The sequence below is a fragment of the Ambystoma mexicanum genome, chromosome 13 (genome assembly GCF_040938575.1).
Source record: "Ambystoma mexicanum isolate Mex_15411 chromosome 13, UKY_AmexF1_1, whole genome shotgun sequence".
Classification (NCBI taxonomy): domain Eukaryota; kingdom Metazoa; phylum Chordata; class Amphibia; order Caudata; family Ambystomatidae; genus Ambystoma; species Ambystoma mexicanum.
In genome coordinates this window covers 215,874,726-215,901,979 of record NC_090938.1, presented here as the reverse complement: position 1 = coordinate 215,901,979, position 27,254 = coordinate 215,874,726, and the positions used below count along the sequence as shown (strand labels likewise).

At 44.4% G+C, this 27,254-nt stretch overlaps 1 protein-coding gene across 1 annotated transcript in view; it reads right to left on the bottom strand.

Annotated features, from left to right (window-relative positions):
- MYBPH (myosin binding protein H) overlaps positions 1-27,254 on the bottom strand; it is a 223,562-nt gene that overhangs the window by 124,567 nt on the left and 71,741 nt on the right. The window lies entirely within an intron of this gene.

Here is a 27,254-nt window from a genome sequence, read left to right as displayed (position 1 = left end):
GCAACTAGATAGAGTGAACTACAAGCTTAGGCACGAGTCCAGGGCATTTGGAATGATCAAGAGATTTAACACACAACCCTTTATCACAGACATAGTTATAATGATATATGGTCATTCTTATGTTACAGAAAGCAGTCTTTGTTTTTATACAAAGCAGCTCGGAATCCACATTGGTGCTATTCTTCTTCTTCCCCTTTCTCAAAGGGGTATTTTAAAAGCAAACAATAGAGAACCAGAATATTTATGTAGTTGTTTATTGTAGATTTAAAAGGTCCCCTCCTTAAAAAACAGTCACTTCATGGCGCTTCTTGAACTGATACCCTTCTATCAGAAAATAATGTTCATGATTATTTAGGTTTTGATCGTTTGCCTTGCTCAGTAAGAGGTGTCTAACGTTTTAGACATCTGCTGCAATACTGTAGCACTAAGAATCCCAGGCTCTGCCGAATTCATGCGATGTTTGCCCTTTCAGCCGCTCTACGGTGTCTTTGTTGATCTCCCAAAACCTCCCGAACCTCCTCAACAACTCCATCACCTCTCACGCCAAAGATGAGGTCCTGATAGGCAAGCAAGGTGACGTGATCGCCCGACGTCAGAACGTCCTGGTCAGTGCCGCGCCAGCATTGCTAAACACCCACTGAACCTCCAGAGAACTGGGGAGCTCAGGCTCTGATGGGTTCAGGTGATCCCTGCCTTTTTTGGTGCCTTTGGGGGTCGCAACAAATGCACAATCTCCCCAAAACATCCACAGCATCCCCATACCTAACAGGAGACCCTGATAGGCCTGTTCGGTAGTGTGAGTGTGAGGCCAGACGGTCTTGCCATATAGCCAAAGCAGTGCCCCATACGTACTGCTAGGCTGACGGACTAGAAAGCTCAGACTCCCCTGAGCTCCGGCGAGTCCTGCTCTTGACATTCCCGAATTCTTTCCCAGCATCCTCCTCGACAAACAGGAGGCCCACATAGGCCCTGAGGGGCACATGACCACCCAAGTCTTCATTCGCAAGTCCTCCCAAGGCCGTCTTGCTTGCATGTACAGCACACGGCATAGGTTTTGGCTGGTGTCTGTTTTCCTGCTCACCTAGTGCCCAAGCCGTGCATATGCCACCCCCAAGACCCAGGGGGCAGTCCCAATAACAGATAGGGGTCAACGCCCTTTTTTGGCCTGCTAATTTGTTGTGGCATAGTCAGATTATATTCATGGTACAAACTAAATATCTGTTTCATGGCCAGATTACATTTCTCATAGTCAGGTTAATCATAGCCAGATTCATTTCTCATATTCAGGTTAATCATAGCCAAATTACATTTCTCATAGTCAGGTTAATCATAGCCAGATTCATTTCTCATAGTCAGGTTAATCATAGCCAGATTGCATTTCTCATAGTCAGGTTAATCACAGCCAGATTACATTTCTCATAGTCAGGTTAATCACAGCCAGATTCATTTCTCATAGTCAGGTTAATCATAGCCAGATTACATTTCTCATAGTCAGGTTAATCATAGCCAGATTACATTTCTCATAGTCAGGTTAATCATAGCCAGATTCATTTCTCATAGTCAGGTTAATCAAAGCCAGATTACCTTTCTCATAGTCAGGTTAATCATAGCCAGATTACATTTCTCATAGTCAGGTTAATCATAGCCAGATTCATTTCTCATAGTCAGGTTAATCATAGCCAGATTACCTTTCTCATAGTCAGGTTAATCATAGCCAGATTACATTTCTCATAGTCAGGTTAATCATAGTTTATTATGCATTAGTTTATTAGATTAATAGTTCTACAGTGCCATTTATTTTGGCATAGCAAGATGTATTGTTGCATAGGCTGGTTTATCTATTGCATGATCAGATAAACTCTTTCATAACCAGATTTATAAATGCACAACCAGATTTGTGTAAGGAGATAAACTGCTATATAGTCAGATACATTTTTTCTTACCACTAGACTTTGTTGTTGCATAATACGTTTTTATGTGCATGGTCATATTATTGTACAAGCAGATTTATTTTGCATAGACAGATTCATTACTGTAGAGTCATATTTATTTGTAGCACACACATATGAATTGATGCACAACTAGATTCATCCTACATAATGCTGGATTAATTGTTGCATAACCACATTAGCATAAATACGTTGTTTTATTAAAGCTACATTTACTTGTTGTTGCATAGTCAGGATTATTCTCTGCATAATCATTCATTATTCCACAGTCAGATAGCAAGATTGTTTACTGCATAGTCCGAATAATTTTGGAAAAATCGCATTAAATGTTGCCAGATTTTATTCTTGCAAAACAAGATTTATTTTGCAAAGCTAGTTTTACTGTTGCCTGGCCCGATTTGTTTGTTGCACAGTCAGAATCATCTCTTGCATAATCAAATACCAGTTCCAAACCCAGAGTGATTTTATCATACCGCTAAGTTACTTACTTGTATAACCAGACTGATTGCTGCACAGACACATGTTCTGTTGCAGTCGGACTAACTGTTCTCATACATAGCCAGATCAGTTTCCCCAGACAACTAGATCGATTGTAGCATAATTAGAAATATTGCTGCCTAGCCAGATGAATTGTTCACACCACAAGATTAACTCTTGCAGAGCCAGACCTATTTCTTAATAGCCATATCTATAGCTGCAATTTCAAACCACCAGATTTTGCTGTAGAGCAAGATTTCTGTTACCAAAATCCTCATAAAATTAATCTACCAAAAAAAATGTGAGTACGTCAAAAAACAACAGCCTCCTTCATGAGTCACAATTCAGATTCATGCCAATGAGAGGAAAATAATCCACATTATGCTCGATATGGCACATCCTAAAGAACACAGACAGCGACTCAATGACTGCACTCATCCTAATGGACATCTCAGCCGCCTTCAACGCCATCACTCTCAATATCATGCTAAAAAGTCTAGAAGACGGTGGAATAAAGGAAATCAAGCTATGATGAATTGCCTGATTCTCGACTGCGAGAAAGGGGCCCACACTCATAGCCCCCTTTCATGTTACTCCCTCACAACCTGACATGTGGAGTATCCCAAGGATCCAGCCTCACTCCTCTTCTCTTCAACATGTTGCTGACCACACTCATGGATCTAATTAAAAACATTAGGCCTCATGGGCTCCAGCCTTGCAGATGACACACAAATTGTCAACAAACCCACCATTGACCCAACAATGAACACAATGGACCTTGGCACGTCTTGCTCATGTGGTCTCTTGAATAATATCAAACAGGCTCAAGATCAACTCAACCCATTTGTGGCACTGCCCGTGTCAACAGTCAGGAATCATGGCATACCAATGGACAGCAATGTGCACTAGAACCACATGTTAAAGTTATCATTAGAACCTCCTTCTTGCAACTACCTACTATTAGACAAATCATGCCCTACCTGACCTTCACACAATGGACCATGGCAGTTATCGCGATGGTACTATCAAGACTAGACCACGCCAACAGCCAGGTACAGGCTGTTGGTGTAGTCTAGTCTTGAAAGTAATATCAAGGCAAATTACTACAATAATTCCCAAACACAGCAGCCAGACTGCTCATAAGGCTGTACAGATACGAGCACATCTCCAAAGCACTCCATACTCTGCACTGGGTCCCAAACAAAAGGTAGAATTACTTCAAACCTCTATGCATCATCCGTCTACCAGTGAGAACACTTTGTTCCAGCAACAATGCTCTAGGAACATTGCCCCAATTTCAACCGGAAATGGCACAGGGGATCCTCCTCCCCCGTGCTGACAACCAAACTCTGGAAATCACAGGCCGCAGCACCTGTACGAGGTGACCCACAAAATATGCTGAACTTTTACCAGTACAAGACTGGCACTGAAACACAACCAACCACATCCCTATCTCTCGCAATTAGATAACCCCAAATTCTCAAAGCATCTACATGAATCCGCATTTGTCTTCTGCCTCTTCTCCCCGACCGATTGACTCCTTACTAAATCTCCTTCCACATGACACTACAAACACTACCATCCAACATGGCCACTGTAGGCCTATCAATTTCCACAACAGCATTAATCAAGCTATCCCCAATTTATCCTCCTTAGCCTTGGAACACACACCCACATCTGGTGCTAACACAAACCCTAAGCACTCCAACCTGCGAGATCCTGCTCTCTCCCCTTCGGATAACCTATGCCCAAGCGTCCCCGCAAAATGTATAGAAACAGAACATCTCTCAGTATTCAGGCACTTCCAACCTGCCCACATGAACAGCACCGCTTTCATTCTCATCTGCCTCTCCCACTGTAACATTAACATCTCCACCTCTTTTCTTACAGTGGACACAACGAGGCCACCCAAAAACAGCAGAAGAGTGCTCTATAAAATCACCTTTTGCATTACATTACCTCGACATTATATACTGGAAAGTTATCAAGGCAAATGAACATAGTACAATTTTAAGAAGAGACATTTTACAATGTTAGTACATACAACTTCCCATGTATTTTAATATACTCTTTTGCTGAGAGTACACACCATTTTCCCTCTCAATATGTCTTTCTTCCTTGATCTGTTTCTTCTGTACGCATCAAGACAATGATTCATTTTCTGTGCTGGCCCCTGAGCCTGTGCGTTTGTTGTAGCACGCACAGTACAAATAAAGAAACAAACTAAACTAAACATACAGTAATAATTTAAAAAAAAATATAGAAAATAGCTAACATAATTTTAAACCCCTGCATATCACGGCACCGACCCTTACATTAATTACTGCAACTCTATCGGCGTTGCACTCGTCACCCGTGTTAATGGGTTCTGTTTCCTTTGTCCCTACTACACTGTACCATCCAGGGTTTCACAGCATAACCCTCTACTGTTTTAGCCATCTGACAACAAATGCTCATAAATCACATATTAGAATGGGTTGTGTCATTCGGCAAACGATTTACTTCGTTCTACAGCACGTGCTTCTAGCGGCGTGGGCACATTCCCATTTATACATTCTTAACATCGCCTACCACAGCCTTCTCCATTAACATGAACACTTTCCCATTAGCATCCTGTGTACTTCCTATTCTGGAAATATCATTTTCTTTTAACCGCTCGCTTAGTAGTACACGGTACTCGCGCCACAGAGGAGGCATTACAAACCTCAGTGGCGGTGTATGGGGGTATTAGCAAAAACGGTTCTCGTAAATTGGTAAAGCATCCATTGCTTCGGCCACGGTATTCCTTGAAGTGAAAGGATACTAAGAAGTTGCTACTGAAGAAGTTCCATGATTCAGTCAAAGTGAAGAGAACGAAACATGTATGGCAGTGCGTGGTACGGAATAGTTCCTATACTCATTATACAGTAACAGAGTGGTTCCACCCAGTAGGCTCACTCCAGGTAGATGAAAAAGTTGAGATTCAATAGTGGGTAATTCATTGTTTCACTTTACGGTCAAAGTGTAGAAAGTTTATGGGTACAGGCACAGGAGCACTTTATTGGCACTTTGCACTTTGTGGGTATTGTACTGTAGAGATGTTTTTAAACTGTGGTACACTGCTGAGTTTTATAGGTGACCTTTTTGTTTATTAACATGCATCTCTGCGTCCATGATAAATACCCCTAGTCATAAGAAATATGAAGAATTATAGATAGGAATAATGTTGTTTGGGAAATAGAAATAAAAGCGTCTGAATTAAGTACCGGCCATGCATTGGCAGAGAAGTTTTTATTTTTTTATGATTGTGTTACAATACCGGGGACAACCCGTCTGCTGCCTTAACAAATAACCTGGTGTCTCTCGAATGTGATGATGGTTGAATCAATAACTAGTACATGGAATACATTCACCTATGTGAGGCCTTTAAGGCTATATGAGAGACACTGTGCACAAGTGCAATTAACACTAGTGCGTTTTCCGTAGTGCCAGACACTAAGGGCCTTATTCACAGAAGCGATTTATAATGGTGCAATCCCATTGGAAAACGCTCTGTGAATCAGGCCCGTAGTCATTCAATGCATGTTTTTTTTCGGTGCACTGGGGGGTGTCCAGTCATAATTTCGAAAGTCAAAAAAGTCGAATCAAAAATGTTGAAAAAAAAAATGTCGAATTGTTTTTTTTTTCGATATTTTTTTTTTGGGCTCTAGTTTCTGTGAAAAAAATAGGTAAAAATAAAAAAAAAGGGGGGTTGGGGGGGGTAACCCCCCCATTTCGAAAAAAAACGTCATTAAAAAAAAATTCGACATTTTTTTTTTCGACGTTTTTTTTTCGACTTTTTGACTTTCAAATATTTTGTATTCGAAATTATGTCTATGAACCGCGCTGGGGTAATGTTTGCCTTAGCAGTCCTGTCACTAGTACAGTATTTGCCCTGGCGCAAAAATACTTTGAAAGAATGTATTTCTTGCACTAGGGTGATTTTTGTCCTGTGTTGACTGCATTTGCAGTGATGCAGAGTTTTTGTAATATGGCCCAATATGTTCTGCGTCAGGGAAATCTTTGCCCTAGTGCTTATAGCATGTAAATCTGCACTGCACCCATGCAACGTTTCTGCAAAGAGGCTCTTGGTGTGCAGTCGCTTTCACAAGGGAATTTCACAAGCACAAGACATGAAACTGATGTGAGAGGTTGGGGTGCAGGATCTGTTCGAAGCAATGCTACTAAGAGCTATTGAGCCAAAACTGTAGCAGCAGACTTTCTGATGTATAGAGGAGATATGATAGATTATTTATAACATGCTTAATACCCAGAGGTTTCTAAGCGCGGACCCGGGGATCGAACCTGTGTTGCTCTGTGTCGTCTTGCTCCCAGGGCGAGCATGTTGCCCCAGAGCTATCGTCCTGTGACGCGGGAAAGTCTTCACAGTGCCATGGGACTTGAAGGGGAAATACTGGAGTGGTTACATCAAGCAATATACACAGTCCTGTTCATTACACGCAATACAAAGGGCAGAGAACAATATAGCAATTGTATTTCTATACAAACGACCAAGATAAGCTTCATAGTAGACGGAGGAGATGGATACAAAACATTTATAGTTTGAGGAAAACAATACACTATAGAAAGAGGCTTACTTGACCCTGTATATTCTTGTACACTAGGGTTAGGACACCTCTGGCTCTCCGCATGTTATGGCCTATAACTTCCCTCATCCCCCACACCATATCTTCAATGGGGAGACATCATGAACTCATAGACCAAGCTTCAGAAGAACTGCAGGTTCCCGTCTCTGTTTCACACTAGACAGGTCATAGCTTGAACATTGTCTTGGCGAAATTGTTGCATGATCTTAAACTGCCTACCCTCAAAGAAATAAGGAAAACTCAAACTCAACTCAACTAAAACTCAAACTCAACTAATGTGCACCTCAGCTTTACTCTTGAAGATAAGACCAAGGTAGAAAGCATTGACTAGTGACTTGTAAAATGACTGACATTGGCTACAAAGTGGAACATCACAACAAAAAATATATATCCTTAAGGCCCAGATACACCCCTAACCTTGCAGGGGAAAATTCAGAAGAAACTTCCTTTACAAGAACAGCGAGTTCCAGATGGAGCGACAATGGTCAATGGGTCATCGTCCAGTGAAGGTCTACTACGCGGTAGCATCGGGAAGAAGCATGGCAGCACTGCGGCCACATACAACATGTGCAATAAAGTTATGGGCTCTTGTCGCAACTGAGCAACAGTGCAAATCCTCAGCTAATGAAAAAGATGATAAAGCGACAACGGGGTGCACTGTTTTGCGTGCAAATAAAATAGTGACTTCACTGGATCAGCACAACAGATCCCCAATCATACACAATAGGCAATGAAGGAGAAGCTGGAAGATTGAGCAAGATGATACTGGGATGGCAGTAGGATGGACACCATGGGTACAGCAAGTAGCAGCTGCATTCCAGTTATATAATTAACCCATAGAGCCCGAAGGCAATGCCATGGAGTAGGTGTCTGGAAAGTTCGATTTAACAATCCCAATTAAAGCAGGGATATTAAAGAGGATTTAGGGCGCCTAATCCCGAGTATTGCTTGAGGGCCACGGGTGCTATTGGGTTTAGCACCCAGAAGCTTGGCAGCAGTCTGTTTTGGGCTAAAATGTGTCTTCTAATGAAGCAGAAACGGTGTACTTTGCCACTATAGGGACGCCCAAATGAGCATGAAGAGGATAACATGCAGACTAGGTTGGCGCTCTGGGCTGTCGTCTCGATGGTGAAGGAGCAGCGTGGCGGCGCAGCGGCAAGGAGCAGCGTGGCAGCACAGCGGCAAGGAGCAGCGTGGCGAGGTGAGTGTCACGGAAAGGGCAGACAAGTGGGACCCGTTTGCGACGAGAGTAATCCCAAGTAGCCTTCCAAATGAATACTGGAAAATTTCATAGCATTGTAAATAACAGGCACTTCTATTATCCAATGAAAAGATACTCCCTTTATCGGCTTTGGAAGGATGCAGCTGTATCTTTACAATGCAGGATCAAAATCTGAAATCTGTCATCTTTACAGTAATTCCAGATCATCACAATGAAAGCAGCATTGCTCCATCTAGCCAGCTATCGGCAAGAGGGTGGATTACACCATGCCTCATTCAGTTGCACTTTCCAGGCAAGAGAATGATAGCAATCAGCACCCATGCATGACATAATGCATTAACTTAATAATGCAGCCATTTGCTCCAAATAGGAACCCCTCAAAGGGCACTTCCACCAATGCCATCAAAGCCTCACTCTCATCAATTGCCCACTAAAACAAAATTTCATAGTATACCAAGCAATCAGAAAAGTCTCAACCCGTCCCAAACACTTGGAATACTGAAAGGGCAGCATACTGTCCAGAAAGACAGCTGGCAGTGATGGATGTGTTCTCAAATAGGAACATCAATCTGCAACTGAGGCAAGCCTCAGTATGAAGGTAGAATGTCTTTCTTTCATTTCTATGTAGACATCTTTTCACAAGCAGGTGTACAAAGCTAACAAAATGCAAGAGCGTAGGGACTCTGTCAGACTAATCATCCTGTCAGGATATGCACTTTGTCGGGAATGACATGCCACTGTTCGAGGGGCAAAAGGGATTTGCCCAACAATTTACACACTATTCCAAGACATTACCATGCAGGAACACCCCATTGATTTGAGCACAAAATTGCCAAAGCGGGGGTATTTCATGTGATGCAGCATAACAACATGTTAGATGTTTACACTCATGACCACTTATAGGGCTAGTTGTGGGCCCCAGCGCACTTGATATTGGGGTGAATCATTTGAACGCAAGACAAGACGCGGAAGCCCTACAGTGGACCATTTTACAAGCCAACCACAAAGTTAAAGGCAATGAGTGATCAATAAACAGCAAGATAGTTTAGGCAAAGCTAGGCCTCCACAGATATCATGGGTAATCAGGTGTTTCCCCCAAACATGGGCTATCACAAATCAAGCTGATATCGATAAGAGGCAGATAGGAGAGCCGCAGTCAAGACTATGAGTTTAGGATGTTTAGGTGCACAGTTGTGTTCGTGACCTCGGAGTCTCGGAGGCGGCCTCTTACGACGCATAGTTCCTGCGTTCCTGCGTTTGTTGCGTAGAGGTGCGGCTTGAGACGGCTTGAGACGGCTGGGTCCTTTCCTGGGTCCTTTCCTCGAACTGCGCCGTCGACTGGCTCGGTAGGCCCGGGGGACTGGCTCTAGGGCTCTAGGGCTCTAGGGCTGGGAACGGAGCGGAGCCGGGAGTCGGGAGCACGGAGGAGGACGGAGACTTTCCGCGCACACGCCGAAAGGAGAGCCGCCAGTGGTGACGGGGGCGCACATCCGATTCGTCGCCCGCTGCCCGATAGTGCAGCCCCATACGGAACAGAGGGCGCACTGGGTGCACTGTGATCCGGCGACGAAGCGGGCGAAATCTCCCCCCCCCCGGAGGTTACTGGCCTTACGGCAAGAGGTACGGGGAGGGGTGTTGGCGCCCGCGGGTGTTGCGCTGGGCACTGGGCGCACTCACACAGACCGGACCAGGTCACTGGCTGAATAAGGTACCCCCACAAACTGCGCAGTGAGGCTACCTCCCCTTTGTTAGGTTTTGTGAGTGAGGAGACAGTTCCTCTATGCGGATACTTTCCCTGGCGCAATTAACATAGTATCTGCGTTCCTCTACTGACAAAGATTAGTGGCATCAGAAGTTGAGCCTGGTAGAATTCCAACGTAACAGGAGACTGCGGGGATTTCCCTTTGATCCTGCAATCGGTCAATCCTACCGACTGGTGCCTGGTACCCTACTTATCCCAGAGTGGATGGCTCCCCATAAAAAACCTGCTCCTTCCAAATACAATCTAAGGAAAAAGACACACGAACCAGACTTGGGTCCCATAATGGAAGAGTTTAAAGGCAGGAGAAATAAAGCCAAGAAGGGAACCCCCGTAGATCAAGGTAAAATAACGGGTTTTTTCCCCATAAACATACCGGCTGAAAATAATTCCACAACCCTCGAGACGCCCATGAATCAAGTGACCAATACCTCCAATTTGGACAGATCATTAAATTTTGAGGATATTGACAACAACTCCTTGCTGGACTTATGCCTATCCATACAGAAAGGCATGACACCCCAGATTGTGGTGCACTCGGAGGATCTGGAGTCTCTCACACCGGAGAACCAGAGTGAAAACCAGGGCAAACGACTTTCTCAAGCTGTAACAATGGAGAGGTTATCTACATCACCTAACCTAATTATTGATACTTCATCTGACATTGGAAGAGAGACAGACAGTAATGTTCATTCGGTAGTCCAGGAAATTGCCGAATTACAAGCTTCCGTGGCCTCCCTACAGTTCGCATTAAAAATATTGCTGAAGATGTCGGGCCGCATATTGGCAAACACAAACACATTGATGAGTGACACTGAGCAAAGACGGAAGGAGGCCGAGGATGCGGAAGTCAACCTATCTGAAGCTATTATAATAGCAAACGAGATACACGAACAACAACTCCCTGACCCCCATACCGACATAACAGCTCAACTAGACATTCCAATGACCCGTAAGCAGCGGAGGTTGGCCAAGTTAGCGCTAGACAGGGCCAGAGTGAATACTCAAGAGCTCTTACCTATTGAGCTAGAGAAGCCTATCCCTCGTTCTAAAAAAGGGAAAAAAAGAGCAGCTCGAGCAAAGAAGCGAAGGGCTGCAGGAGATGGTTGTCTAACTAGTTGGTTGATTACGGAGACCACTGCAGCCCCAGATGGGGCCGAGCAACTCGAAAATACAATAATTGAATCTATACTTGAAGACGATGGCACTCTTGAAAAGCCCCCGAAAACAGCGCATGAGCTTGATTGTCTGCATAATACAAATTCTTTAGATTTGGCAAAAGAGTGTGATCCGAAGTGGGGGAATCGCACCTGTATTATTAGAAATTTATATCAATCTGGCACAAGCGCTTGGCTATCTCGCTCCGAATTTTTAAAGAGACTATTCTCGGTACCCCAACTGAGAGTCCTGCAATCGGAAGATTTTCAATTTCTTGAGCCCTTGTCAGGATCCCATCCCAAGGTATCAGCCCTGCATTGCAAATTTACATCGACTGCCCAACTACTAAGGACTTACAAAACAGAGCTGAAAACTGTTGACATTGAGCTAGACGCTGAAGTAAACTATAATGAGCCCAGCAGCTCTGAAATAGAAAATATTACAGATGGGCCTGTGGTCGCTTGCCCCATTATGCCATCAGGAACCAAGTTGGACAAAAACAATGTACAATCCATCTTGAAATGGCTGACGGAGGCATTGTCTAAAGTGGTAGAGAATCATTGAAAATTATCGTTGGCTTCGTGGAATTGTAGGGGTTTTGCCCATCTTCTAAACAATACTGGCCCTATAGCTCAATTGTCCAATTACAACTGTATATGCTTACAAGAAACTCTTGCAATGAATCCCCTATTTTTAGATGGATATAAGGGCCACCAGGTATTTGCCAAACGAGGCGAAAGAGGTAGACCCTTTGGGGGGCTATGGATTGGGGTATCTAATAGCCTAAGTTCAAGGAGGATTCTTGGGAGCCAAAATGACCAACTATTGGCTGTTGAAATAATATACAATGTTAAGAAGACCACCGAGAAAGCCTTGGTGGTGTGCCTATATAATCCTCCGGGCGCTATGTGTAGAGAATCAATACAAGATGGGTTACATGAGCTACTGGCCAGTTGGTTATCCATTGAAGGAAATAGTAATGTTTGTGTGACTGGAGATTTTAACACCCACATGCTCGGGGGAGAGAGGAGCTTTGCAAATCCTAAGCTCCGTCCCAGATGTGTTATGGAGCATGATAAATTGGAGGATGAAGGGCTGGATTGGGTATACTTCTTTTGTAGGTGGGAATTTGAGATGTTAAATGGACGCACCAAAAGTGATCATCCAGGTAAACATACTTGGAGCAATGGAACTGCGATCAGCACTCTAGATTATATTTTCGTGTCACCAAGTCTGTTGTTACTGATTGATGATATGAAGGTAATACCAAACATATGGAGCGATCATGCTATTCTGGCGTGCTCATTTGACATCCTGGAGAATAATGATCGAGTGTGCACTATGGGAGATCTGAAAATCAACCATGCAGGGACCAGTATCCGCTGGACGGACAAGAATGTCTCTCGCGCCGAGGAAGCCCTACATAAGTATGGCTATCTCGGTGTCGAAGACATTAAGAAAATGACCATAGATGGAGTAGAGGACTGGATATACCTGTTCTCCGATCAATATGCCGCAACTCCGGTTGGGATAATGCTCGGTGAGCAGGAGAAATGTCCTACCTATGACAAATTTATTCGAGATACTAAAAGAACTTTGAGGGCGGAACTAAGAAGAGCAAAGAAAACAAGTATGACCTGGGACATATATAACATTGTGTCCAAGGAAATAAAGATGAGATATAGGAGGGTGATCAAAGCAAAAAGAAGCTCCGACAGAAATAGAGCCTGGCAAAAGCTAATACAGACTATCTGCTCCCGTAAAACTAGCAGTATATGGGGTCTTCTTAACGAAGCAAGAGGGAATAGGACACGGCAACTAGTTAATCCCATTTCCAGTGTGGAATGGACTGCATTTCTGGAAAAACGCAACACAGCGATCAGAGCCAAGGAGACAATCCCTTTGGGTAACATACCAACAGACCCTGACATTGACATTTCCCATGACTCCATCCTCTCTATTATTAAACGGATGAAGTCATCCAGGGCACCTGGTCCCGATGGGCTCCCCAATATTGTAATAAAAAGTAGTCCAATTTTTTGGGCCACCCTAATGAATGTATGGTTCTCCAAGATTTTGAGGACAGGGGTACTGCCGAGTTCGTGGCAATCAGCCATACTAATACCAATATTTAAAAAAGGCAATCGATTGGACCCTAATAATTATAGATTACTTTCCATGCTAGACAGCACAAGTAAAATATTTGCATCACTCCTGCTGGAAAAACTACAGTTATGGGTTGACCGAGCTAAAATCTTAAGTAAATTTCAATGTGGCTTTAGGCAAGACTACTCAACTAGCCATAACATTTTTGTCATGGACTACTTACGAACTAGAGCCTTACAAAGCGGACAACCACCCCTCTATGCACTTTACATAGATTTTAAAGCGGCCTTTGATTCTATCCCCCGAGAAAAACTATGGCTGAAATTACAAAATCTTGGCTGTCCAGATGATCTACTATACTATCTAAGATTGCTACATCAGAACACCAAGGTTAAATTGAAATTAGACCAAGCAGGTCATATGACGGAGGAAGTCGCACAAAATAGAGGAGTCAAACAAGGTTGTGTGACGGCTCCCCTAGTATACAATCTGTATGTGCATGACATACCGGCATCTTTAGCCTTGGTAAAAAACTGTCCTCCTAATATTGGTAAAACTCCATGCTTGGTACTTGCATACGCTGATGATTTAGTGATCTTTGACCACACAATCAGTGGTATACGTCGCTCAGCCATAGCGCTCTGGGGATATTCTGAACAAAATGGCCTTACAATTAATGTTGAAAAAACACATGTAATGAGATATACATGTAAAAGGTCCGCGCGTGTCTCTCTATGCATTGATAGAGCTGTAATTTCATATGTCCCTGAATATAAATACCTCGGGATTGAATTTGAACCCAGAGGTGACTACACGAATTGTAAACGCAATCGGAAAATAAGAGCTGCCCAAATTACTGCCTTATTTAAAAGCTTTACAATTAAACAGGGTGGTTACACATTATGGGGATCTAGACACCTTTATATACAGGTACTAGCACCCATGATGGTGTATGGATTGGAATCACTAATTAAGATGGATCTAAATTGGTTGCAAATTATTGAGGGAAAATATTGGAGGAAGATACTAGGACTTCCGGTATGTATCCCTATGGCTCTTCTCAGACTCGAGTTGGGTCTGATATCATTGAAAGCACAGATATTAAAGAAAAGAGCCGGATTTTACTTAAAAATGGTGAACGGCGTGGGTAATGCCCTGCTAACGACATTTGCCCTGAATAATAATAATGAAAACACCCTCAGTGATTTCAAAAAACAAATGGAACAACTGCTCAAAGAAATTTGCTGGAATCATCGTGCAGGGACTTTTACGGAGGCTATGCAATCCTGTATGGGGAGACGAGTTGAGTTATGGGATTGGCTAGAGAACTACGAACATCTGCGCAAATTAAAAAGGTATAGGTTCATGGAAACTAGATTATATACATTCAAGAAACCACAGAAATACCTGATGATATGCCCGTCCCCAAGATTAAGGAGGTTTATACTTCTATTAAGAATGGAATAGCTCCCCATTAAGATGACCACTGGTATTATGGAAAAGATACCCAGAGAACAACGCTATTGTCGCCTGTGTAAGAACCAGGAAGCTCTGGAGACAGCTAAACATGTACTAACCGAATGCCAGGGTATGATGGTTGACATAAAACTACACTTAAGTATGTTTGTACATAATTGGGAGACTATTGGAGACAGGTTGTTTTGGAATCATTGTGTAAACACCAACAGTATGCGTCTGCTAACCGCACTCTATTCCATTTGGCTAAGAGTAGAAGATGAGCTGGGGATATCGATTTGAGGTGAGCTAGCCATCGCACTGGAAAGAGTCATGGGATAATGCAGACCAGTATATGCATTTTAACTGCTGACATGATAAGAAATAATCAAAACCATGCCCATGTATAACTATGGTGCTATTTTACGAAGAATTTTTATTTAATTTTAATTTTATGCTTATGGCGCTTTGAATTTTGTATTGAAAGTAATTAAGATGTACATGTGTAAAGTTTGAATTTTTAAACTATATCACATTAAAGATATTATTATTATTATTATAATCCAGCATGCTACTTGCCCCCAAAGGCCTTTGCAAAGCTTGACAACTTTAGGAGCCATAGTAGGAAAACATGGCAGATGTGTAATTGAACTTGGAAGACAGTCGGACACGTCTGTATCACAGACAAAGTAAACGCCTGCCTCAATGGCCATAATAAGTCTACGATATGATAAAGGAGCAAGCTGACTCATCAATGCACAAGGAAAACCTACCAGTTCTATGGTCCAAATCTTTTCAGCTGAAAAAACTCATCAAATGTTTTATTTTTTATTTGGGTGGGGTTCCACAATCCCCCTTGCCTATTATCTAGTCCCTATTCCCCACACACTCCTACCCCTTACCCCCCAGTTCCCCCCTAAATGTTTCGATACGTTTTTTCAGCTGAAAGGTTTTGGCAAAAAAACTCTGTGAAAAAAAGCCTGGCGATGTAGCAACGTCGTACCCACCCACTGATAAAGCTTTAAAGCAAGAAAGAAATGTCAAAGCGGGCATTCACAAGCGTGGGCACAACACACACTGCATACCTCCAGAGGCAATCACTTGATGGGGTGCAGTTAGAGTGGCAGTGGACTCACGCCCAGATACAATTATAAACATGGTTTCTGAATTTCAGAGAGGCTAACATATGCACTCTAAAACAGTCACACGTACCATATCATAAAATGCATTCCTTGAGTCACTTTCCATGTATGCATTACTAAAAGAGGTATGGTTGGAAGCAGTGACTGACTTTGATGGGCTGATTCTGTGAGGCTAAAATATAGTAGAGGTTATAGCCAATCAGTTGGCTAGCAACGTGAACCAAATCCTTCACTCTGTGTAATGGACATAGTAAAGGGACTCAGTACAAGCTCCCTGTATTTTCTAGGCAGCCATTTTAGTTTGAAGACTTCTTTTAATGGATTTAGACGAGCCCAACATTTGGAAAGCCGATTTCCCTTCCAAAAAAATGACCAAGAGGACCCCAGACTTTCACCCAGGCTGCTACTAGCAATACTGTCCTTGAAGTGAGAGGGGACAGGTCACATAGCTCTGCCACCAAACAGCAGTGGAATTAATGTATAAGACAATGCTTCTCTCTCTCTCACACACACACATACTGTATGCAAAGACATTACTGCATGCTGAGAAGCCTGCCATTTTAGGCAGAGATAAAGAGAAAAACAGAACATGGTGGAGGATAATAACAGTTAAGCAAAACACAAGATTCTGGCAACCAGCAAGAAGAGGAAGGAGCAATATGTCAATACAATTTGGCCAAAGCAAACGTTTCTTCATATCATCACAAGTAAAATGACACTAGAGGGCAACACGACTACAAGACAGCGACCGGCCAGTGGCAAATGAATTCTGGAATACTCTGAACTGCCCACATTTCCAGATGATTCATGGTTCGATAAAACATAACAAGAGACCTCAAATTTTGTTAGGAATTCTGGTCAAAGTTTGAGCATGTGCCTGCTGTCAACAACAGCAACCAAGATCGGTTACAAGCACATGCGCAGATAGTGGCTCCCATTGGATGTAAGTTAAAAAAAACTTCATTTAAATGTTTTGAATACATATATTTATTGAAATGTTCAATATAATACAATCAACAATATTATAGGACCAAGCAAGTAAACAGTAGAACATCAAGAACGAAACATAGAATCAACCGTAAACCATATATACAGAGGCGGGAGAGAAAGAGAAAAGAATGAAAAGAGTTAAAAGAAAGGGGGGGTAAACTTTATTTTTAGCCATCCATAAAATGGTTTTAAAACACATTGTCCCACCTGCATAACACACAGATCAAACTCAAGTACCTCATGTTCCTTTAATTTTTGGTGTTTATATTTCTTATTTTATTGGGCAGCAAACCAAAATGGTGCTGGGCATGGGTATTTTCAATAAAGTTTCTCAATCCTAGACTTGTATTTGTATTGTTGTGCATTGGTTCAGTTAATTAACCTTAACACAGAATGACACAGAAACAAATTAAACAGAATATCGAGAATATTACATTTCATGTTATAAAGATTGAAACCAATATACAATAGATAAGATAACATGCATAGACATAGAACGATCAGAATAAAACCCTCATTTTCGATAAGTACAAATCCATGTGTGTTGCAGAAAGAACAATAATTCATATCGACTAATGCAAAGCGATGAGCCCATTTGCTTCTAAGATTTCAGTGCAGCTATGCTGAGTGTAATCTCACACCCGCTCAACAATCCCAAAATTCCCGCTCTAACAACCATTGTTCATTATGAACAAATCCACCAAACAGCAATACTCTGATATCATGTAAAGCAGGACATTGGATAATTAGATGCTCTCTGGATTGTGTAGCTTCCTCATCAAAATACCTTTAATCGAGCAGACGCAATTTCACCAGTCTACAGTACTTTAACCTGAAGCAAAGAAACTGATCTCTCCAGAAAGCATTTGGAAATGTTGGTAAATAAAATGAGAGAACTCCCAGTGGTTTATCACATTTTGAAAGACTGCTAGACAATTTGTAGCCGCGCATTTTACTAATTGTTTCGATCCAATCTTCGCGGATAATTTTTTTTTACGAATAGAGAATTATCTCTCAAGTTGTCCTCGACACACAAATGTTGTCTAAAATAGACACAGCAAAGGCTTTTAGATTAGACACATGGCCCAAGTTGTTAGCAGTCACAATCAGATTCCCTCCAGGGCCAGATTCGATAGCGGGCCGTCACTCTTATACTTCTTGTTTCATTCAAATTGTTAGCCAGCTTGATAGCAGATCCTTCCAACAATGATTCACAAGTTGTTGGTGCAGCCATTATGTATCTTGACCGCATAGGTAGCCCTGCAGATATTTGCGTGCTCCTCGATGGAGGTGTATGTAGGATGACTTTGTGAGATGTCTGTCTTGAGGATGAGGTTGGCCAGTCCTTTCAGGGCTTCCATGAGGACTCACCAAGGATACCTCCATTATTTGACCATCTGTGTTCTTAGGTTTGTTGACTGTAGAAGTTGAGCCCCATGCAAGGCTATGCCTCAATGGCTTTACTCAGGTTGCTTGAGGAGTTGTGACTCAATGTTCACCTCCTGTATTGCCAAAATGCATGTCTGTGTAGGTCAGGGGTCTGCATCATTTGGCTCTTCAGATATTTTGGACTACAGCTACAGTCAGCTTTAGCCAGCAAATTCAATGGTATGGGATCGTGGGAATTGTAACTTCTCAAAACCGGCAGTTTGCAGACTACTGATGCAGGAAAAGATTTCCACGGATTCCAGGTTGCAAACCCCAGCTCTTAGGTCATTTTGGGTTTGGTAACGGGACTGGGCCATCTTGTCCCAGGCAAGGTTTCCATAGCAACAAGCATTTGCTAAAGAAGGGGGGGTGGGTTCATGTGGTGGTGGGTAGAGGTGAAAAGGGAAATGGACCATGTGGTAAAAAAAGAAGGAAAAGGACAGGGCTCACACGGGTGTTGCATGCTGGTCAAAGTAAAAAGAGAATCCATGTTCACAGGAGAGACCTGTTGAAAGTACATCCCCATGAGAGAAGGGGCAAAAGCAAGGTCCCCCATCTGTGCGGAATAATGGTCATGCCTGTGCGGCCAAGAAGATTGGCAGCAACACAAAAAGATGTGGGATGGAACTTGGGAAGGGCAGAGACAGCCGACAGACACTGGAGGCCAGCAAAGGATGGGCAACAGCAGCAGGATGGTAGCAGGATGAAGGCAATGTGGTCATTGCAGTAAGAACATCAGCAAGGCAATGAGCTGCGCAAGGATACCCCGACGCACCGGAAACAGTACGATTTCACCCGCGAATAGTACCATTGAGATCTTCATATCTTCCTTGTCAATTACATCATTGATCAACTAGGTGAATGTTGAGTGCATTTTATTGGTTTATAAGTTAAATAAACTTATAAACCATGGGCAGCGAGCACCCATGTCAACTTGATTTGCCTGACTTTGCCGACTGTTGAGCCCTATAACTGTCAGTACTTTCCTCGGCGGCTTTTGTACAATCACATGATTGCCGTTCCTATTACTGGGTCAGGTTTCACATATTCAAACTTCCCCCACAGTCGGGCCATGTCCAAAGGCGGGTCTAGGGTCAAGGGGCACGTTATTTCTCAATGCTGACATTTTGAATGCCAAATAGTAAGGAATGTGTTTGGTTGATGGTGGGCATCCCTTTAGGCAAGCCGCCTTGTATATGGCTAGTATTTTGGTGTCCTCTATACGGGGGGCCTGAAGCCTGAGGCTTGCTACATGTTTACACTACAACTCCCTTTGACTATGCTCTAGGCTGGCCAGGGCGGATGGGGTTTGCATTCCAAAACATCTGCAGAGCCAAAGGTTGCAGACCCCTGCAGAAATTCTACCCCTAAAAAAAGATTTGTTTACAAAACTTTTTTTTTTTTATTGATGCTCCTGGGCTGCGACCAGCAGCATGTGGCTCTTTGTTTCTGTAGTGGCTGATTTTCTGATAGCTATAGCCAGTAAGATAGCTTGGTGGGTTGAGCACTCGCTGCTGCAATGTGTGTGTGTGATCTGCAGGTTGCAGGTTTGATTCCCGGCAAGGTCAACACAACCTTGGGTGATATTGTATGTATATTGGTTCTATATGAAGCACTTAAGAGTAAGTGCTATATAATAACATATAATAACATATCATTATCATGTTGTCTTGGACGTCTGCTTGCATTCACAGTACTTTGGTAATATGGGCCTATACGCACTGACATTAACGATATATACAGTGATCCATTCTTATATGAAATGTTTCACTTTACAGTGATATCGTAACCATATTTTTTGTAGTGTACTTAGAAACAATGCTATGTGATGCCACTTTCTGTTTTGTCAAGGGGTAAAAGGTTGTGTTCCATCACTTCCTGTGATGTCACTTGGGAGAGGGGTCAAATGACATCAGTTCCTGTGATGTCACCAGAGGTCAAGGGTCATGTGATGTCAAATTTGCAACCTCTGGCATTTTGGTGAAATGATGTCCCTGAGTGCACTTAGAAGCAAGAGGAATCCAGCATAAGCCACTATATAAAATGGCAGCGGTGATACTTTACAGTAGCTGGTGTGAAAAGAGCTGCATGTTCCCATCTGCATGTCCAGAAACAGCTGCTGTTTCTTTGCAATGTTCTGTGTCTGTGGTTCCAGCCCTTGTCCTGAACAGCTCCACTGAGGGCATGGAATAGCAGAGATTGCCCTCCTTTCCTTCACATGCCTTCCTCCCTGGATCACTGCATTTATGGGTCTCAGAGGTTCACACTGGATTTGAGCTAAAACCATCAGCAGATCACGTCCAGTATCTCACGCAGGGGGCGTTCCTGCTACCTGCTATTGCAATGTCTGTATCTCCCACGCTGACCTCCTGCTCTTGGAGCTCATGTATCTCATAGGAGGGATGTTTCTGCTATTGGGATTCACACATCTCACACAAGGAACATCACTGATACTGGGATTCACACATCTCACACAGGTTCCGTCTGCTATTGGATTCACGCAACTCACACAGGGGCCTATCCTATTATTGGGAGTCATGCATTCCAATGAGGGGAACTTCTGCTATTGGGATTCTAACATCTCACACATGGGACGTTCCTACTATTGGGATTTATGTATCTCACACAGGGGAACTTCCTGCTATTGGGATTCTAGAATCTCACACATGGGGCGTTCCTACTATTTGGTGTGTTGTATTGTGCTAAAAAATGAAGCTCTTTTTCCCCTTCTAGAAAATTCGAATCTAGGTGTGTTGTATTGTGCTGTGCTGAAAAACTTGCCTTTTTCTCCCACCTTCTGGGAAGGTCGAATCTGGGTGTTTTCGCATCCCGGTAACTTTGGCATTGTTGTTGGTTCTCTCTAGGCTCCCACCTACATCCCCCCCACCCTGCAAGGCGGGTTATTCATTGCTGTGAGTTACTTGTTCCCTCCTGTGTCTTCCATTGTTGAGAACTCGGCCCTGCTCCTTCTCCTCCTCCTCCTCCTCCCCATGTGCATTCTGAGTGGTGTGCCATGGCTCTGAATCTCACTCTCTTGTCTCACCCCCTTTTCCTCCGCCTACCTCCTTTGTATCCCCAATAGTACTCTCTGTCTCTCCCATCTTCTCTAACTGCTACTCTATCCGTCCCACTAAGTATGGAAGGAAGAAGTTCAAGAGGGACACCCTGGACTCCAACCCAGGTTCTCTATCACTGATACCTACACCAGTGCTTCGTCCAGACAGACTCTCACTGACATCCTGTTTGTCGTCCCCTGTCCAGACCTATGGACCCTTCATATGGCCTCTGTTATCTCTCCTTTCTCCTCTCCGATTAACGGTGGCACTAGGTGGGAGGTCCTCTTGGCCCCCTTGTACTCCTCCAAGACCATCATTAATGACTATCTGAACGGCACCGTCTTGGTTCAGGGCCCTCAGCCCAATCTCCGCCTTTTCTGAAAGGTGTTTCCCACGTCTTATTACCTTCCTACCTTCTCCTGCTACTCCTTCTGCCACCTATCTGGCACCCTCATCTTCCTCCTCTGCCCACCGTTGGACTCCTCTACCACCTCTGCAGGGTGTACCTCAATCATGTACCACTCCACAGAAGACTTTCAAATGTGGCAACCTGTTCCATGTCGCTAATCTCAACTCTCGTTCTGCTGTCAAACACTCCTCTAACATCCGTCACTTCCTCAAAGAACTCAACCTAGCTCTCACTGAGGCATGGTTTACGGCCAGTTCTATCACAAGTTTTGACAGTCTCCTCCCTGTGGGCTACAAGATCCTCTCAACCCACAACCAACCATCCTGGAGGTGGAGTAGCCCTGAACGTTCCAGAGTGAGTCCTGGCCTCTGTTATCCCTATACAGGCCTACTCATCCTTTGAATGCCTTGTCTGCAGGCTCTTTATCTCTCCTGGCCTCTCTCTAACAGTAGCCACCATCTACAGGCCACCTGACTATGTCGCCCGCTTCCTCTCTGAATGGGCCGACCTGTCCTCTTCTCTTCTTGCCTCTATTTCTCACCTTCTCTTCAGAGATCTGAACATCCACCTGTATGCTTCTAATCCCTCCTCTGGGCTTTTCCGCAACCTCTGCAACACTCTCTCGCTTTCCATTCTGCCCTCTGGTCTGCCACACTCTGCTGGACATACTGTGGATGTTCTCATCACCTCAGACGTCCCCCTCTCTAACCCTCTCACCACTCCTCTCTCTTGGACTGACTACTTTCTACTCTCCTCTCATCTGAAACTATCCCTCAGGCAAAGCCCACCCACCTCCAGCACTGCCACCTACCTTCTTGGTCATTCGGCCCATGAAGCGTGTGTCAGTGGATGCTTTTGCCTCTACTTCCTCTGCTCCTCCTACCCCTGCGGATGGCTCACACGCTTACACAGCCTTCGCCAACCTGCATCTTTCTATTTGCAACATCCTGGACATCCTTGCCCCAGTCATGAGAATTCCGGCTGAAGCCTACCTCCAAGTGCAACTCTTGGTATGATTATGACCTCGCTGGGTTGAAATGCAAGTGTAGGGTAGCTGAGAGGAAGAGGAGGGCTTTGGGCACATCCTCGGAAAAACTGGCCTGCCGCCTGCTCTAAAGTCAATACAGACTCTGTCCTGTCCAAGAAGAGAGCACACAATTCAAGATCGCGTCTCTGCAGCCTCTAACAACATGTCCAAACTCTTTAAAATCTGCAAAGAACTGGTCAATCCTGTTGCAGTCTGTACCTCTCCTGTTCCCTCCCAGGCCCTCTGCATGGCTCTGCCCCTTACTTCTCTGCTAAAACGAAGGACATCCTGTCCTCTATCTCCTCTCCCTCTTCCTCTCTCTGCCCCCTTTTCACCATCTCTCCTCCTCCTCCTTTCTCCTTTTTCTCTCTGATAACACCTGACGAGGTTTCTAGACAAGTCCGATCTTTGAAAGTGTCGTCCAGACAGGTGCTCCCCCTGGTCCTCCAGAACCATCAATGACCATATTGACACCCTCCCTCCATCCCTGGATGATTTCTGTATTCAATCTTTCGCCACTGGAACTTCCCCTCTCCCCTTAAGCACTCCCTTGTGCACCCCCTCCTCAAGAGGCTGTCTGCCGATCCCCAGGGCTCTATCCTCTCACCCTGGTTTTTCAACCTCTACTTGGCCCCTTTGGCCCACCTGAACTCTACCTTCTCCTCTAACTTTCATTGTTATGCGGATGACACTCAGCTTTCCTTCAGGCTCCCCTCATCCTCCTCTCCTCTCTCGCTCATTCCTGACTGATCTGCGATTAAGGATTGGTGCACCTCCAACACTCTCTGCCTTAATGCCAGTAAGATGGAGATCCTTCTCATTGGGACCCCTGCTTTCCCTCTCTCACTCTGTCCTCCCGCCTTGGACCCTCTTCCTTCACCTTCCTCTGAGGCGAAAAACCTTGGTGTCATCTTCGACTCCACTCTCTCTTTCTCTCCTCATATCTCGGACGTTGGCAAGAAGTCCCACTAGCAGCTGCACCTCCTCAAAGGGATTCTTCCCTTTCTCACTTTCCCCCAGACGTCCACTGTGTCCAGAGCCCTGGTTCTCTCTAGGCTAGACTACTGCAACAGCCTCTTTCTCAATCTGCCTTCCTCTATTCTCAGCCCTCTGCAACTAATCCAAAACAGGACTGCAAGACTTATCCTTGGCCACAAGCCCAGTGATTGTATCTTTCCAGCCCAGAAATCTCTTCACTGGCTCCCGGGGGTTGCAAGTATCAATTTCAAGACCCTCTGCTTCGCCCATAAGGCTTTCTGGGGCTGGGGCCCACATTTCATACAACGCTCTCTTCCAAAATACCTTCCTTCTTGAGCCCTTCGCTCAGCTACCTCTAACTCTCTAAGGGTTAGACGCTTCTCCAGGCATAGAGTGGGGGGTAGAACTCTCTCCTCTGCAGGTGCCTCCCTCTGGAATGGCCTCCGTGCCCCTCTAAAACTTGAGCCGAACCACCGAAAGTTTCAGAAGCTGCTCAAAACGTTTTTCTTCTTCTCCTCTGCTTTCTCTCTCCCTCCCCCGCTGACCTACCTGTCTGCTGTACCGACGGGTTGCTTGGCTACCCTCAGAGTCTCACTGGGGACCAAACTCTTTCTTGATCAGTCACCCTTGCACTGCCTCTGTGCCTACCACACCATTAGGGACTGTAACTGTAACCCTAAAGTCCCTTGTTCTCCTTGCAAGACCTAGAGCCGCACTACCCTGGCTGCACTTACTCAGAGCATTGCTGCCCTGTTTTCCCCTCCCCTCTCCCTTGCACCCCCCTCCTTTCCCCTTGCACTTTTCATTCTCGCACTTGCACAATCTGAATGACACAAGGCCTAGTAAAATTGTCTTATCCTGCCTCTGTCTTCCGTCCCTTGTCTTGTCGCGCCTAGAAACACTTGTATACAGGTGCGTTATAAATGACTTATATAATATCATATTGGGATTCACATAGCTCACACAGGGGAGCTTCCTGTTGTTGGGATCCACCCATCTAACACAGGTGACGTTCCTAATATTGGGATTCATGTATCTTACACAGGGTAACTTCCTTCTATTGGGATTCACGCATCTGACACAGGGGACGTTCTCGTTCCTAATATTGGGTTTCACGTATCTCACATGAGAACTTCCTGCTCTTGGGATTCACCCATATATTTCACCGGGGATGTTCTGAATATTGGGATTCAAGTATCTCACACGGGAACCGCCTTCTATTAGGATTCATGCATCTGACACAGTGGACATTCCTACTATTTGGATTCACGTATCTGACACAGGGGACGTTCCTACTATTTGGATTCATGTATCTCACTCAGGGGACATTCTTACCATTAGGAGTCACGCATTTCACATAGCGGAACTTCCTGGCATTGGGATCTATGCATCTCGCACAGGAGATGTTCCTTCTATTGGGATTCACGGATCTCACACAGTGGATGTTCCTACTATTGGGATTCACGTATCTCACACAGGGGACTTCCTACTATTGGGATTCACCCATCTTACATAGGGGACGTTCCGAATATTGGGATTCACATATTTCACACGGGAACCTCCTTCTATTGGGATTCATGGATCTGACACAGGGGGCGTTCCTACTATTTGGATTCATGTATCTCACACAGGCAATGTTCTTGCTATTGGGATTCATGCACAACACACAGGGAACAATCCTCCTTTTGGAATTCATGCATTCCACACAGGGGAATTTATTGGTACTGGGATTCGTGCATCACACACAGGGCATGCTCCCACTCCTGGGAGTCATGCATTCTACAGAGAAGAACTTCCTGGTATGGAGATTCTAGCATCTCACACAGGGAACAATCGTACTATTGCGATTCACATATCTCCAACTGGACATTCCTAATATTGGGATTCACGTATCTCACACAGGGAACTTCCTGCTTACTATTGGGATTCACGTATATCTCACAGTGGACGTTCCTACTATTGGGATTCATGTATCTCACACAGAGGAACTTCTTGGTACCGGGATTCACGCATTTCACACAGGGGAACTTCCTGCTATTGGGATTCACGCAGCTCACACAGCAGACGTTCCTACTATTGGGATTCATGAATTTTACAGAGGGGAACTTCCTGCTATTGGGATTCACGCAGCTCACACAGGAGACATTCCTACTATTGGGATTCATTAATTTTACAGAGGGGAACTTCCTGCTATTAGGATCCATGCATCTCACACATGGGACGTGCCTACTACTGGGATTCACGTATCTCACACAGGGGACGTACCTACTATTGGGAGTCTTGCACCCCACAGAGAGGAACTTACTGCTATTTGGATCAATGCTTCCCACACAGGATACATTCCTGCTATTGAGATATACGTATATCACATGGGGGAACTTTCTGCTACCAGGATTCATGCATGCCACTCAGGGGGCATTCCTACTATTAGGAGTCATGCATTTCACATAGCGGAACTTCCTGGCATTGGGATCTATGCATCTCACACAGGAAACGTTCCTACAATTGGGATTCACGTATCTCACACAGGGGACTTCCTGCTATTGGGATTCATGCATCTCACACAGGGGACGTTCCTACTATTGGGATTCACGTATCTCACACAGGGGACTTCCTACTATTGGGATTCACGTATCTCACACAGGGGACGTTCCTACTACTGGGATTCACAGATCTCACACCGTGGATGTTCCTACTATTGGGATTCACGTATCTCACACATGGGACTTCCTACTATTGGGATTCACGTATCTCACACATGGAACAATCCTCCTTTCGGGATGCATGCATCTGAAACAGGGGATGTTCCTGATTGTGGAACTCATCATCTTACGTAGAGAAAATCCTGCTATTGGGATTCATGTATTAAAAAGAATGGGCATTCCTATTATGCGCCCCACATATCTGATAGCGGCAGAGGGGATTATTCTATCGTGCTCCATGTATCTCTCCACAGTGGCATTCTGGCTACTGGGATCCATGTGCCTCTCACAGGGGTCATATCTCCACTCAGGACTTTCCAGCTTACGGGGGTCGATGCACCTCTCATAGGGGTCGTTTCAGCTATTGGAAGCCATGTGCGACCATCCAGATTTGGGGGGTCTGATTATCTATCTCACAGGGAACACTCCATTTACTCGGGGTGGGGCGGGTCTCTTACACAGAGAAGATTCCTTGGGTTCATGCATATCACATAGGGACGTTCCTGCTACTCGTGTGATCATATGTTTCAAATCATTTGGTGCAAGAATGCACACACCCACGGTCAAGATACAGTTACCCTGCCCTACCCCCACCATATTCCCGGCACATCTTGCGGGGGGAGGGGAATCTGATGCGCCTGTCTGCCTAGGTACCCTTCTAGTATTTGTTTGCCCTAGAACCGGGCAGGTCTCCTGCATGCAATGACTTGGGAACATGTCATTTCATTTGAGCTATTTTGATGTAGCATAAGCCGAGCTGCAAAGAAAAGC